Genomic DNA, 13,691 nt, shown 5'->3' with positions numbered 1-13,691 from the left:
ATGTTTGGTTATTTTCTGCCTAATCTCTCGTGGGTGGGTCTAACAAATCTGTTACGATTTGTTCTTGCTGTGCATAAGGCTTAAAATGCAGCTGTACTGCACATTGTAATACCTTGTAGCAACCGATGTATTATCGCTAGTAACTCGCTTACTCTTGTGGACCGCTACGAAAAATTCAGCTGCCACCATTCGTGTGCTATCGGTGTAGTACCATCACTTATTGTGTGTAAATAGTGCATGTATAAAAGAAATAAACGCACACAGGCGGGCACTGCAAAGAGAAGAAGAAGTTGGATTGATGAGTAGCTCTCTGTCTAGTTTCTTCGCGTCTGGCTAGTTTTCTACATTTTGGTGCCGAAAACCTGTGTGCGGACTCATTACCGCCATCGCACGTCTCCAAGGACCTTCTACTCCACTGCTTCGCGCTGCGGGCGGCGAGGACTGACTGGATAACGCATTGTTCATGATCGACATGGAGACCAGACCTCTATCAAGAGCTATCGGATGGATCGCCTCAAGACCAAGCGGTCGGCTCGACGAGCACAGAATATGAAGATTCTGCAGCAAGCTCGGTTGCTACTTACAGATCCTACCGTGGACAAGCCCAAGCTTTCAGGTATTTTTGAGCGTCTATCTGCTAGCAAGTACGAGCTCTCGAATCTTACCGATGCACTCGAAGAGCACATTGCAGACGATGAGCTCGAAGCAGAATACGTAACTGCTGCAGAAATCAACGATCAAGCTATCTGCAGGCTTGTCGAGATTCGCTGCAAGATCGCCGCTTTGGAATGCATGGACAGTACGACGGAGTCTGCTCCTCAGAATGCAACCCCAACATTTCCTGACGCTATGCCCAGAAATGGCCCAAGGCTTCCGAATCGTGATATGCCGACATTTAAAGGTGACATTCACAAATGAGCAGCTTTCTGGGAGCAGTTCTGTTCATCTTGTGGTGACGAGCGACCACGTAAAGTCTCAGGGCTCTCGCGGGAGAGGAAAAACCGACACCCGATCTCTTAGCGTAGCATTTTTTAATCTGTTTGGAACGCTAGCCTGTGCGTGCCAGCCACTCGTTCCTCGTGTAAACGCGAGCGTCTACGTAATTATCATGCGACGATGATGCTGCTGCCGCTACAGAGGGGCCTCCTCCCTAGAGAGGAGGAAAGTTCGACGAACGATGAAAAGTCCACGTGACGCGGCATGTCTTGTCGTTGGTCTTAGGTGTCACGGACGGTCGATGGATGCAGCAGGGTTGCGTCGCACATTGGTGGGGCGGGTTGGAGACGTTCCAGGGCAATTGTGTCCGATCGGCCATTGACGTTCACAACAAAAGTCGTCGAATGACGCTCGAGAACGCAATACAGCCCGGAGCAGTGCGGCTGCAAAGTCGCAGTTTTGAACCATGTGGGTGTCATTCGCCATTGCCCGACATGAAGATGGTCGTTTACTGGTGGGAAACTACCAGGAAGATGGATACAATGCCGTCGAGTTACCTGAAAAGGTCAGCACACTGGACTTCTTGGCCTTCTTAGCCGACAGAGCCAATTCATCGCTTGAGAATCTCGAATCCATTGGCTCAGTCAGAGTGCATATGCGTGTGACTGACTTCCAACGCTGGATTGACAGTTTGAATAGACCAACCGTAGTCAAATAAGAAACTCAAGCTGCCAACCACTTCATAGAACACCTTTTGAAAAATCGGAAACAGCAAGCGCAGCGACTGTAAGAGCTTCTAACCATATTGACATCAACACTCCTATCAACAAAGCAGGCGGTGAAAGCACTTATCAAGCCAGAACCTTTTGATGGTACATCATTAAGCCCGTCAACGGGGCTTCACTTTTATGAATATGCATGTTTGCAGAACAATTGGACCACGGACTGAAAAAATTAAAGATAAACATCTCATGGCGCGATGAAGTCGTCGTTGAAATTCCGGTTGAGACATCCCAGTTGAATGCGTGTGCGGACTCTGAAACACGTCTCAAATTGGTCAGAGAGAGTTAGGATGTACCGACGCAGTTCCCAGAGCCGATATGCATCGGAGTTTACCCTCCTGCAGCAAAAGTAAGTGAAGTTCCATTCAAGCTCAGCGACACGACACCTGTTAAAAGAAAGCCCTATTGGATGTCCTATGAAAAAAGAAATGGCTAAAAGAAGAGTGACAAGGCTTGCTAGATGCTGAAATTATTCGGCAATCAACATCTACCTTTGCATCTCCGATTGCAATTGTGCCCAAAGATGATGGCACTTTCAGGATGTGCACTGATTACAGACTTGTAAACCGTCAGACTGATTTATTTCCATACCCGATGCCAGGGATCGACGATATTATTGATGAGACAGGTGGATGTACATGGTTTTCCCGCATCGACCTTTGCAAAGGATATTGGCAGATTCCGCTGCAAGAAGACTAGAAACCGTTCACGGCATTTGTTACTCCTTTCAACATTTTTGAATACAACCGACTGCCTTTTGGTTGGAAAAATTCTGGTGCATGGTTTCAGAACATCATGAACAGCGTGCTTAGCCAATTTACCGGAATCTTTTGCAACGTGTATGTGGATGACATCATCATTTATTCGAAGACACGTGATGACCACTGCTTGCATCTATCCCGGGTACTAGAAGCACTTAGCAAAGCTGGGTTAAAGATTAACTTGAAGAAGAGCGAATTCTTTAAGAACAGCATTGTCTTCCTAGGGAGAATATCTGACGGACAAACAAAAAGCACGAAAGAAGAGTCCGTCAAGTGCATCTCCCAGCTGACAAAACTGTACAAATCGATTTGCATTCTCTTCGAGTGTTCCTGGGTCTCGCTGGACATTTTAGGGCTTTTATAAAAGACTACGCCCTAAAGACCAAATGCCTAAGGTTGCCAACACAAAAGATACTCCATTGTGTGGACTAATGAATGCGAAGAGAAGTATCAGCAGCTTGTAAAAATTATATCGTCTGACCCTGTGCTGACAATACCGGATTTCTCGAAGCCGTTCAGGCTAAACACCTATGCTTCCCATTATGGTACTGGCGCTGTACTATACCAGCGGGACGAGAGTGAGCATCCGAAGAGACAGCTCAAAATGATCGGCTATTATTCATACTCATTCACCAAGGCAGAAGTTAACTACCCAACGAAGGGAAAAGAAGCATTGGCAGTTGTGCGTTTCGTTATTTCAGGACGTACCTGGAAGGCAAACACTTCAGCCTATTCACCGACAACGAAGCACTGATATACATTCTTAATCTCTTGCAACCTAAAAGAAGATTGGCCAGGTGGGTAACTGAAATACAACAGTTTGCCTTCGATGTCGCTCACAGGCCAGGAGAAAAATTACCAGATGCAGATGCCTTGTCAAGACCGCTAATTAGGAACCAAGATGACAACAAGTATGTCACCCATATGTTGTGGGACGGCACGGAAGAGATTACTCTAAAAAATGGTAGGCTACACGTGCCTACAGTGTAGGAAAAATTTTAAGCCTGTATCATGATTCTCCGGAATCCGGTGGCCATGACGGTTTTGGGAGGACCTACTGGAAGACTAGACAAAGATTTCACTGGAAGACGATGAAACAAGATATTTCGGAATATGTGAAGACGTGCCATCAATGCCAGCTCTGCAAAGCGAAGTTCAGGCCCCATGGAAGCGCAATGATTATCCAAAAGCACTCAGAAAAGCCATTCGAGACCTTGCCTTTGCGGAGCTCAGAGAAAAAGGGGAGGGAGTACAAACTACGCAAGCTTTTCTACTGGCCATTGATGAGTGCACACGCATGGTGGCATGCAAGCCTGGAAAAGAAGATTCCAACAGCGTTATCTCGCTGCTTAACCGAGATATGTTTAAACACGCCAAAGTAATCATCGCCGACAATGGTCCAGCTTTTAGAAGTGATCGCTTGAGAGGTTGGGCTCACGAGAGGAACATAGAGCTTCGTTTCGCTGCACCATACCATCCAGAAGCAAATGGACTCGCCGAGAGAGCGATACGAGATGTCAAACAGTTCATCGTGCTCTACCCGGCTTTTCAAGGCGGTTGGAAATGTGCCCTTGACGCTGCTGTGAACCACCAAAATCACGCACACATGGCTGGCTCGGGGTGCACACCGTACTTCGCGCACCGTGGCAAATCGGAATGGCTTCCCGCAGACCACCTGTTGGGGATCACGAATCTTTTGGTGCTGCAAGAACGAAAGAAGTCTGGAAGATCGACGTGTTATATACAAGACCGCAATGAAAAGAAATTACGACCGCCCGCACTCAGTCCAATCTCCGGACATACAAGTGGGAGTACATACTTGTTTGGAGGTGTCTGCAAGGATCAAAGGCTCCTTTTACAGGACCCTACAAGGTTGTGAAGACCTTGCAAGACCATCAGCAAGGCATTTTAAAGATTCTGTGCTACAGTGGACTACAAGGTGTTATTGAAACATCATCTGTGAACAACGTGGTACCATATCAACCCAGGAGGGTTGACGACAGAGGGGAGGCCTGTGTAATGCTCGTGAAAGAGAATGACGAAGCACACATGAAAGATCAAGCGAAGAGGTAGAAGAGGCACCCAGATCAATTATGTTTGATTAAACAGAATGTTACAAGCTACTTGGAAACAACCGTGATACCGCACTCACCCATCTACAAAAACTGCCAAAGAGGCTATCGATGAAGAAAGGATTATTGGAGCGATACGACACAGTCACTCGGAAATACCTGGAGCTAGGGCACGCGTAAGTGGTACTTCAGGATGTTCCTATTGATCGAGCACCTATTATATGCCACATCGAGAAGTATACGAGAGGAATCGTGACCATAATCTCTGGGCCCTGTTGACGCATCGTCACGCTCAAGGCTTCCTAGGCCTCAACGATGCCTGCATAAAAGTTGAACCTCAGTCCAGAGTTTCTACAAGACTACACTCATTGTGTGATTCGACACATTTTCCCTGCGTAATGTGGAGACTGGTGCTTCCGGTTGCTGCTCGCGCAAAAATGACAAAATTTGGGGCGAAATCTCTAGGTTGTCGGCGGGGGAAAACTTGTTATTTCGAGGGGGTCTCCCACTGCCACTTCGTTATGTAGAGGTCTCAAATTCATGTGCTTATATAGAGTAACCGGCGGGGAATAGGAAAACTTTGTTATATCCAGGAATTCGTTATATGGAGATTCGTTATAAGCAGGTTTAACTGTAACAGTTTTTTCTTATTAACCTGTGCATTTCTGTACATACCGATGTATCATTATGTTTGTACCACACTGCTAAAATTACCGCATGGTGGTTGCAGTATTTATAAAATAAAATAAATAAAAGCACGTGATCACTGGGTGCCCTCCATTCTATCTTCTCCCCGCTCGCTCCCTTTGCAGCTATCTGGACACTATTCTTCCGTTACATGGAGTGGATCCTCGGTTGCCAAGTAGTGATGCCGTGCAGAAGAGGCCCGTGATATCCCACCTATGCGCTCTGGCATCCCAACAGCGTTGAAAGACCGCTATGACCCCCGCCATCAACATGTTTCTTACGCTAAAGGTGAACTTGTGTGGCTGAGAACCCTGCTCTGCAAGCGCAGTTTGTGCCAGAAGTTCTTGGCCCGGTACTCCGATCTGTCATCATTTCTGACCGCCTCGGCGACCTTACGTATGTAATCTCATCTCACAAGTACTGTCGCTGCTCAAAGACACAGTTCACTCACGTCACATGCCTCAAGATCCCCATCGATCCTTTGACTGACTCGCCCAGTGAACGAACGGGGAAATGAAACGTGCTAAAGGAAAACAGAAGAAGATGTAGTTGGATTGTACTGCGAGGGCCTCCGTAGATAGCCTACCTTGAGCTATCATCTCCGATCCTGTAAATAAATGCGACCCACCGTAACAATATTTTCAAAGAGCACGAAATATATACAAACAGGCACAGTGGATATACGTAAGCCATTGTTAAGAGCAAAAGACAGACGAATGATAATCAACACCTTTAGAGATGTGATGACGTCAATTGCCATGGCACATGACCCACACCACATCCCAAGCATGACGGACACCAGGAAACTGAGGGTTTAGTAATGCAATTACCTTTTTCGATGGCAACAGCTTCAATGAGCTCTTGTTTTATCATTACAATGCTTGGCAACAACCATGGTTCTATAAGGTTGCGGGGTACAACCACATTGCCTACAATGAATGTCCAGGAAACCCTCGCCTCCCCCCCTTCTGCACTTTACATTTTAACACCTCACATATTTGAGACCACAGGTGAGCGGAACATCATAAACTATGCCTGACAGGAAATCTACAAACCAGTTTCTGTGCTTGACACTGGGCATATGCGAATCCTTTCGAACTGGGCACATCCTGGCTCACAGATGAGAAAGTTCTTTTGGAGCAGAAACACCTGCCCATTGCCCAGCATTTCTCAGCCGATAGAAGATGCGATGTAGGTAAGAATCACAGCATTCTTTCGTACTGCTTCTTGCGTTTCAGAAATGGTGTCAGCATATCTTAGCTTCCTGTGCAGCACTGTTGTGAAGTCGGAGCGGTCACGAAGGTTCCATGGATAGTGCCGTGCCAGGTACTGGGAGAAATAGAGGTCCAGAGAGATGAGAAACGGGTTTTATATACAATTGTACATGGTATTTTACACGAAGGGCTCCATGCTAATGTTTTGCATGTCCGAGCGTTTATACCTCCCAGTGTTACATCTCCGAGCCTCTACCCACAATCAAGCCCCGCTTTTTATCAGCTCATTTCTCCCTATCACTCATCGAGGGATTTCACTGTGGTTCTTCTCGGCCATTCACAGTCGTCAACTGTTCATGAAATCCCGCCATCATATGGTGCCGTTCCGCCAGGCTCGTCCTCCAATGTTGCTCGATTGCCCCGCATACCAGGCAATGGGTAGCACCTTCGGAACAAACGTCGAAGCTGTTCCCACGGAAATGCCTGACATTTGCACCTAGGAAGAATTGGTGACCTCTCCGTGACAGTCAGCTTGTCGATCAGGAGACTGGATTTCGCGGAAGCTACCATTTCCAGGGAGGGCGGCAGATGTTGTTGTCTCGGAAGGGAGCTCCTGGTTTGCACGCCGGGCCTCGTCGTAGTTGGGCGGGGGGCTGGTGCTTCCCGGAAACACACCAAGAGCAACGTTGCCGTTTTAGCGTCACACGAAGCCGATGACCTATTGTAGCCCGGGGACTAATTGCTCGTCCATTAGTCCCAGGTGACGGCGACGCTCCCAGCCTCGAGAAACGACGAGTGTGAACAGCACAGCTGCACTTCTGTCGGTGAGGAATCTTTTGTCAGGAAGGACCTCCAGGCACAACTACCCACAGTTCACACTGTTGTTCTTTGTACTACTGATCATAACCAAATAAAAGCACGAGCTTAAATAAACAACTAGTGTAGAACGCTTTTTACACAGCCCCCATTCTGTCACTTGCCACCAAGGCAGCTCCGAAGCTACAGCACCGATGTTGCTTTTTACCTCACCACTTTTACACATTCTTTATTATAAGCTTACCACATTCAACACGGCGGCAATGATCAGTGAGTAATCTACATATGTAACGCATCCTCAATCGTGCCCAAATTAAAAAATCGATTACAGTGACAAAAATGGTGAGCTCTGTAAGATTCCGTCCTAAGTGGCATAACGTCGGAAGGCATGTATGGAACATCTGCGCCATCTCGATGACAGGAAAACCCGTTGGCAGGCTAGCTGGTTCAAAAGAAACACACAGAGACAGCTCTGTCGATGTCCTCGTTCAGTTAGGCATTGTATCATGGAGGTTGAACAAATGCACCCGCTGAACACGTTTCGAAACCATACCACTTCACAACGACTTGTCACGCCTGTTCACTAGAAATAAGAAATGCCTATATTATTTCCAGCACTGTACGGTGTAGTATACACCTTCAATAATATGCTTAGGTGTTGGAACTGCGAGTGTCACTTTCATTCGCGCACAATTAAGGGATCACGGCAAACGACAATACTGTTCACGTTAATTGCACATTAATTCTGCAGGCATACCGGGCAATTACAAAGTATACTGTTATACATATGAGGCGTCACTGCCGACTGCAACGCCATTAGAAGACACGTGCTCGGAACGGCCTGAAAAAAAGAAAGATGAGAGATAATAAAAGGTCAGGTTTATTGAGATCCATTGAGATCGCACTGAGTGTTATGCACGATACAACATACTTGGCGATGAGGATTCAACAGCTCATGTGCTACCGACTTGCCTTTCATCTGTGCCTTCGATTGCTGTATATCACTCTACGATGAGTATTTCGGGGCTACAACCGCCACCCCCTTTCCTGTCCTCACCTGGACACCCAGTCATCCCACGGGAGAAATGGATTCAAGCGTTGCAAGAACTACAAGTTGGTGTCGGCACCTCCGACCTACCTGCCATGCGTCGGAAGGTGATTCTGTTCAACTGCTTGGGCTTGGAAGGAGAATGTATCCTTCAGACTCTGATGTCGGGACGACCCACGCCTTTTGGCTTCGAGCGCCGCTGGAGGGACGTTGATGTCTCCTGGCCCAAATGAGTTCAACCGCGCCATTGCGATGCTTGGGGACCCCTACAAGAACTCTGTCAACATCACTGCAGTGCGTCACCGTTCTCGTCGATGTGCACAACATCCGTCCAGCTCCTCTATTATTCTAGCAATTCCTATAAAAGGATGTTTCATTGGCTACAGCTACATTTCATGGTCGATAGCACTTCTGTTCTTCTGTACGTTGTGCCTGGAGGAACAACCATTCGTGGTTTATATGGTATCGCGGCTCTGTTTATGAAGATTCAAGGGTCGCCGCTCAGGTGTCTGCTACTGACGCAAGAAACTTCTGTGCTACCTCGGGAATTATGTTCCGAGTTTGAGCACTTGTATGAAAAAAAGCTAAGCACTGTAAAAGGTTTCACTCACTAGGTCAGGGTTCGCGCGTCTGTTCAATAGTGGCCAGCCAAGGTGACAGCTCACTCGTCATTAGTGAGCAAGTCTCGGCAGAAATACAAAAATTAGAAGCTCGGGACATCATTGAGCGCGTCGACTTTTCAGAGTGGGTCTCATCAACTGTAGCCAGAAACAAGGATGGCTCGATTCGCATGTGCGTAGACCTACGAGAGCCAAACAAAGCTATAGTAGTGGACAGTTTTCCCCTGCCATAAAACTGGGGAACTTTTGAACAGCTTGGCTGGTACACGGCGATTCTCCAAGCTAGATTTAGCTTGGAGAATATGCATGCCATCAGTTACCACCAAGTTCAAAAATCGTGATCTTACGACGTTTATAACGCAAGACATACTATTTCGCTTCAAGAGGGTCTGCTTCGGACTGGCATCGGTAACGTCAATGTTTCAGAAGATGATGCATATGATCCTTAAAGGGCGATTGCAAAGTATACGTACCTTGGCGATGCAGTCACGACGAGATGGGCACAGACCCCTACGATGCAAGCGCGTTCAAAGTGCGTCAGGTCGTCACCACCGGTGCTCGGTGAGGATACTATGAGCACCTCACTATGAATACATCCTGAGAAATATGGGGACTAGTGCCGGGATCGTGAAATTTAGAGTGCCAACATAGACGCCATGGCGGCGCCCTGCGTGTGTGCTTCCCTGCGACGCAAGATGTGTTGCCAACGGCAAATGCGCTGCGGTGCAAAAGTAGTGCTACCTATGGCTATGGTGCTACCACAGAACACCGCGTGCGTCTAAATGTCGTACAAAAATCCCTCACGTGACCAGATCCTAGGCACCTAGGGACACGATCATTTAGGGACTTTTGAGAAGGCGCGATGGTGGCGCCAAGTGACGACGGCATGGATGGCGTGTTCGTTCTCGGCGTGATCGAGTTTGTATGGGTGTTCTGTGGTGATCGTTCTCTGGCCCGCGCCCACCGCGCGTTGTTCAACATTGCGTGTGTGATTGTGCTTGCGTTGCTTGTGTATTGGTGTAGGTTCTGTGTTACTTGGCGGAAAGCCGTGAGTAGTGCTTGTGTGGCACTGCGGCTTTGGCCTCGGTGAGCTCTGGCAATACAGAACCTGCGTTGTGTGATCCGTGTTCCTTCACAATGCGGAGGTGGTGACGATTGAAATGTCGAAGTGGCGTAGCGCCTCGGCAGTGCAGTTCAGCGAACCTCGTCCGCCTTTGCATAACGGACGTCGAGAGATATGCTGCTCTCTACAAGTCATAAAAATGTGACTGCGTCGACCGCCCACGGTTCAGCGCTGAATGTGTGGTTCAAGTACTGTGCTTGAAACGAATGGCGCAGCTGTGGTGGCAGAACGCCATGAGGCCTCAGTTCGTGCTGTATGCTTGAAACGAGTGGTGCAGCTGTGGTGGCAGACCGCCGTGAAATCCGTGCTGTGCAGACGCTCGAAATATCCAATTCACGTCGGCGTCTTGGCAACGGCCAGTTCGCGAACCGGCGAGCGGCGCCTCTGTGCCCGCCCTATTCGGTAGCATCGACGCAATAATATTTACGTAACCAGTCCTTGCTTGACAGACGCCGATGGCGAAGGTGCTGCGATATGCTGCCGGCCAGCTTTGCAGTTTTTCTCACATTAAAAACATGTAGCATATATACATGCCTAGCATGTGTTATAAGACAATGTCTACCATGAGACGATTGTCAGGAGTGCCCCAGTACTGCTCCCAATCTGGCATTCCACGCTTTGCATGCCCTCAGTAATCATGATGACAATGTGGGCCCATTTTCTTCAAAGTGAGTTGCTATTCTGTTTGCAAAATGGGGAGGCTAGCTAAGCTGGTCTGTTCTTTGTGTTTTGTCAATTTGATGACAAATTATTGGCAATGTTATTTTAAGGTGCTTTTAAAAGATGTTAAGCCTACCAAAAATTGCACCAGTGGCAGTGTTCTTTGGTGGTGACAGAAAAGTGAAACTGCAGACGACCAAGTTGGCCATGCCCGCATTCTTGCAAAATTTAAGAGCAATGTCGGCACCCACAACCTTACAACTGTGATTGAGCCATGGATGGCCACATGCTTTCTGCACCAATTATAGGCCCTTACGCAACATCAGTGAAGAGCCAACAGACCAACGTACTGTGTTCCCTTCAACCTAGGCAGTCTACAGTTCATTGTTGTCGCAACAGCTGATCGCCCCGCAAATTCACAGCCTGTGCCTTCTGCTGCTACTACGGTCAACTCGTCACCCGTGCACAACACACTTCTAGTTGCCCTAGTGGTAGTGCCGTTGCTTCTAAATATTGAGTAACCACACATTGTAGGCTACAAGGGCATTGTTGCACTGCATCTCATCTCCATGTGTGTTGTGTTGCTGTTTGCATACATGTCCTTGTTTGATAAGTGCTCTGAATTTTTTTTCACTGCTGCAATGTCTTGACTGCACTGTGGCAGTGTTGTATGTACTATCGATTAACCTCCATATACACAAGTGCTTTGATCATCAATCTTCAAAAATGCAACCTTCATGCTGCTCCTTCCTTCACAAGAAAGCGTGCATATTAAACATTATTCTTGCCCCAACTAGAATTGGTAGGTTCAATTTGGTCACCTCACCAGACATATCTAATCCGCATTCTTGAGTATAGCCAAAACTGTGCTGCACGTTTAATCGCCAGGGATTGCAACCAATATTTGAGCGTATCTAACATTATGTTGTCATTGTCACTACCATCCTTGGAATCATGCCAGAATGTAGTGTCGTTTTGTCTGCTACATAAAATCATTAATAGTGAGCAGTCGTCCACCTTGCCTCTTGTTTGTCCATCCCACACATCTAGGTGCTTGCACAATCGCCTTAGCGTCCAGCACATTTTTGGTCGAACTAATACCTTTGACTTGTGTGCTTTGCCACGTGCCATTAGGCATTGGAATGGTCTTCTCGATAACATTGCTGACATTAACAATACTGTAACCTTCAGACAAAAAATCAGTATGTTTGGGTAGTGTTCAAGTGGTTTCTATTTCTGGTGTATGTAACTTTTTTTATGTAATTATGCAATCGTACTATTCACTGTATAACCCAGCTTTCTAATGGTAGAATTTTACTTCACGATTTTATAATTTGTTATCTTTAATTTATTGCGTTGATCTTGTGTCGCTGTTTATATTTCTAACGTTGTATAACTTTTTCGCTCCTTTGTTATGCGATGCCCTCCCCCCTCCACGCAATACTCCTTCTGGAGCCTGTGACGTAGATGAATACATAAACCAGATAGCACTACTGTTTCTTGTGAAATCAAAATTGTGTATATTGTTGTGGTTTTACCAATAGAAGCTCTAAATCGTAAATTGTTCTCCTGCAATGCCAGCAACGTATCCATAACAGGCCAGTTGTGTATATTGCCTAGAATTATCGTTCTTAGACCCTGAAAAGTGTGGAATATCCTATCTTCCTGTCTGTCCGGGTCTTTATCCATTTTTCCGTAAACTTGGGTCACTGGGTAATCCATGGTATAAGGGGTAGAGCACTGGGGCTGTTGTGCTGAGGACACCCAGTTTGAAACAAAAATAGGTCACGAGGTATGGGCCGGGCCGCTCATCAATGACAAAAAAAAAATTTCTTAGGTGCTGGGCAGATTCGAATCGAATGTCAAGCACCGACTTAGCGGCAACCCTGCTAACAGGCGTAGCATGTCCAGAGGGACTCGTGAGAGAGGAGCCCGACTCATACATGACTGATCTCTGTGGTGGCAATACAATGTCTCTACATTGTTTCAATGCTATCGTATTAGCATCGGCATCATTGTGAAATGGGTTGTGCCAGAATTTTTCTTTCTAAATTTATTCGCCTGTACCTATGTGCCACAGCTGAGCTTCTATCTCAACATTAGTCGATCTCAACTGAAGTAATGTATATATAGCCTTAGCTATAATTTCTAATGCGCATGAATGATTCTCACCAAGAGTAACAACCGCATCAATTCCATCACAATCTGCACCTGCATTATCAAATATGTTATAGTGAAGTGAGTCTGCTACAACTGAGGATCGAACATGTTTTCAGTTTCAAGCAAACCATGCCAGTCAATTTCATGAAAGTGGCATTACAGAATTCACAGGCATTCAATTGCACAATGCATGCTTATAGGCAATTTTATATTCAGTTCATGGCAGTTGCCATCTTGGGCTGTCGTAATCTAAATTTTGTGCATAGTGACGTCAAGTTTACTTAATCGTGGAACGTTAAAAACACCTGTGCACTGACTCTAGGTTGTTACAGCCAGAAAAATGGGCATGTGAGCAACCATGGTAAGAGCGCCCCAAAGCTCCAGTATAAGGGTGCCTGCATGCGCTCCCCCCCCTCCCCCCCTTTCACCATTCAGTGCAGAGTAGGGAAAACTGCGTCATTTGCAACTGAACAGAAGTTACAAAAAAAGAGTTCCATAGAACAATTTACTTTATTTTTCATTAATTGTACATAATGACGGAAGTCTGCAGTCAGGCATTCCGCTCACTAAGGCACATGGAAACAAAACAGGAAAACAAAAATGAGTAGCTCATGAAAAATTAAGCCCTCGAACATGCAATATACATCCATCACCTGTGCACCATCAGCCCGATTACAACTTTTCTATTACTGTGCAAATATAGCTGTAGCCATTTGCCTTTGCACACTCAACTTCTTTCAGTGGTTTATGGGTTCAATTTATTAGATATCTTTAGTGGCACACCTAATTTCCTTTTTTTTTTGAGAAGCTCA

General features: G+C 46.5%; 1 protein-coding gene across 1 annotated transcript in view; it reads right to left on the bottom strand.

The window, feature by feature from the left end:
- Positions 1-9,699, bottom strand: part of LOC119431886 (G-protein coupled receptor-associated protein LMBRD2B) — a 235,491-nt gene extending 225,792 nt beyond the window's left edge. The window contains exon 1 of the mRNA XM_049656867.1: positions 9,410-9,699. The gene's annotated coding sequence lies outside the window, so the exon portion shown is untranslated. The remainder of the gene's footprint in view (positions 1-9,409) is intronic.
- Between the last annotated feature and the right edge of the window lie 3,992 nt (positions 9,700-13,691).

This window comes from Dermacentor silvarum, chromosome 10 (assembly GCF_013339745.2).
Source record: "Dermacentor silvarum isolate Dsil-2018 chromosome 10, BIME_Dsil_1.4, whole genome shotgun sequence".
Lineage (NCBI taxonomy): Eukaryota > Metazoa > Arthropoda > Arachnida > Ixodida > Ixodidae > Dermacentor > Dermacentor silvarum.
Note: the sequence above shows the minus strand (reverse complement) of the source record. Positions and strands in the feature narration are given on the sequence as shown.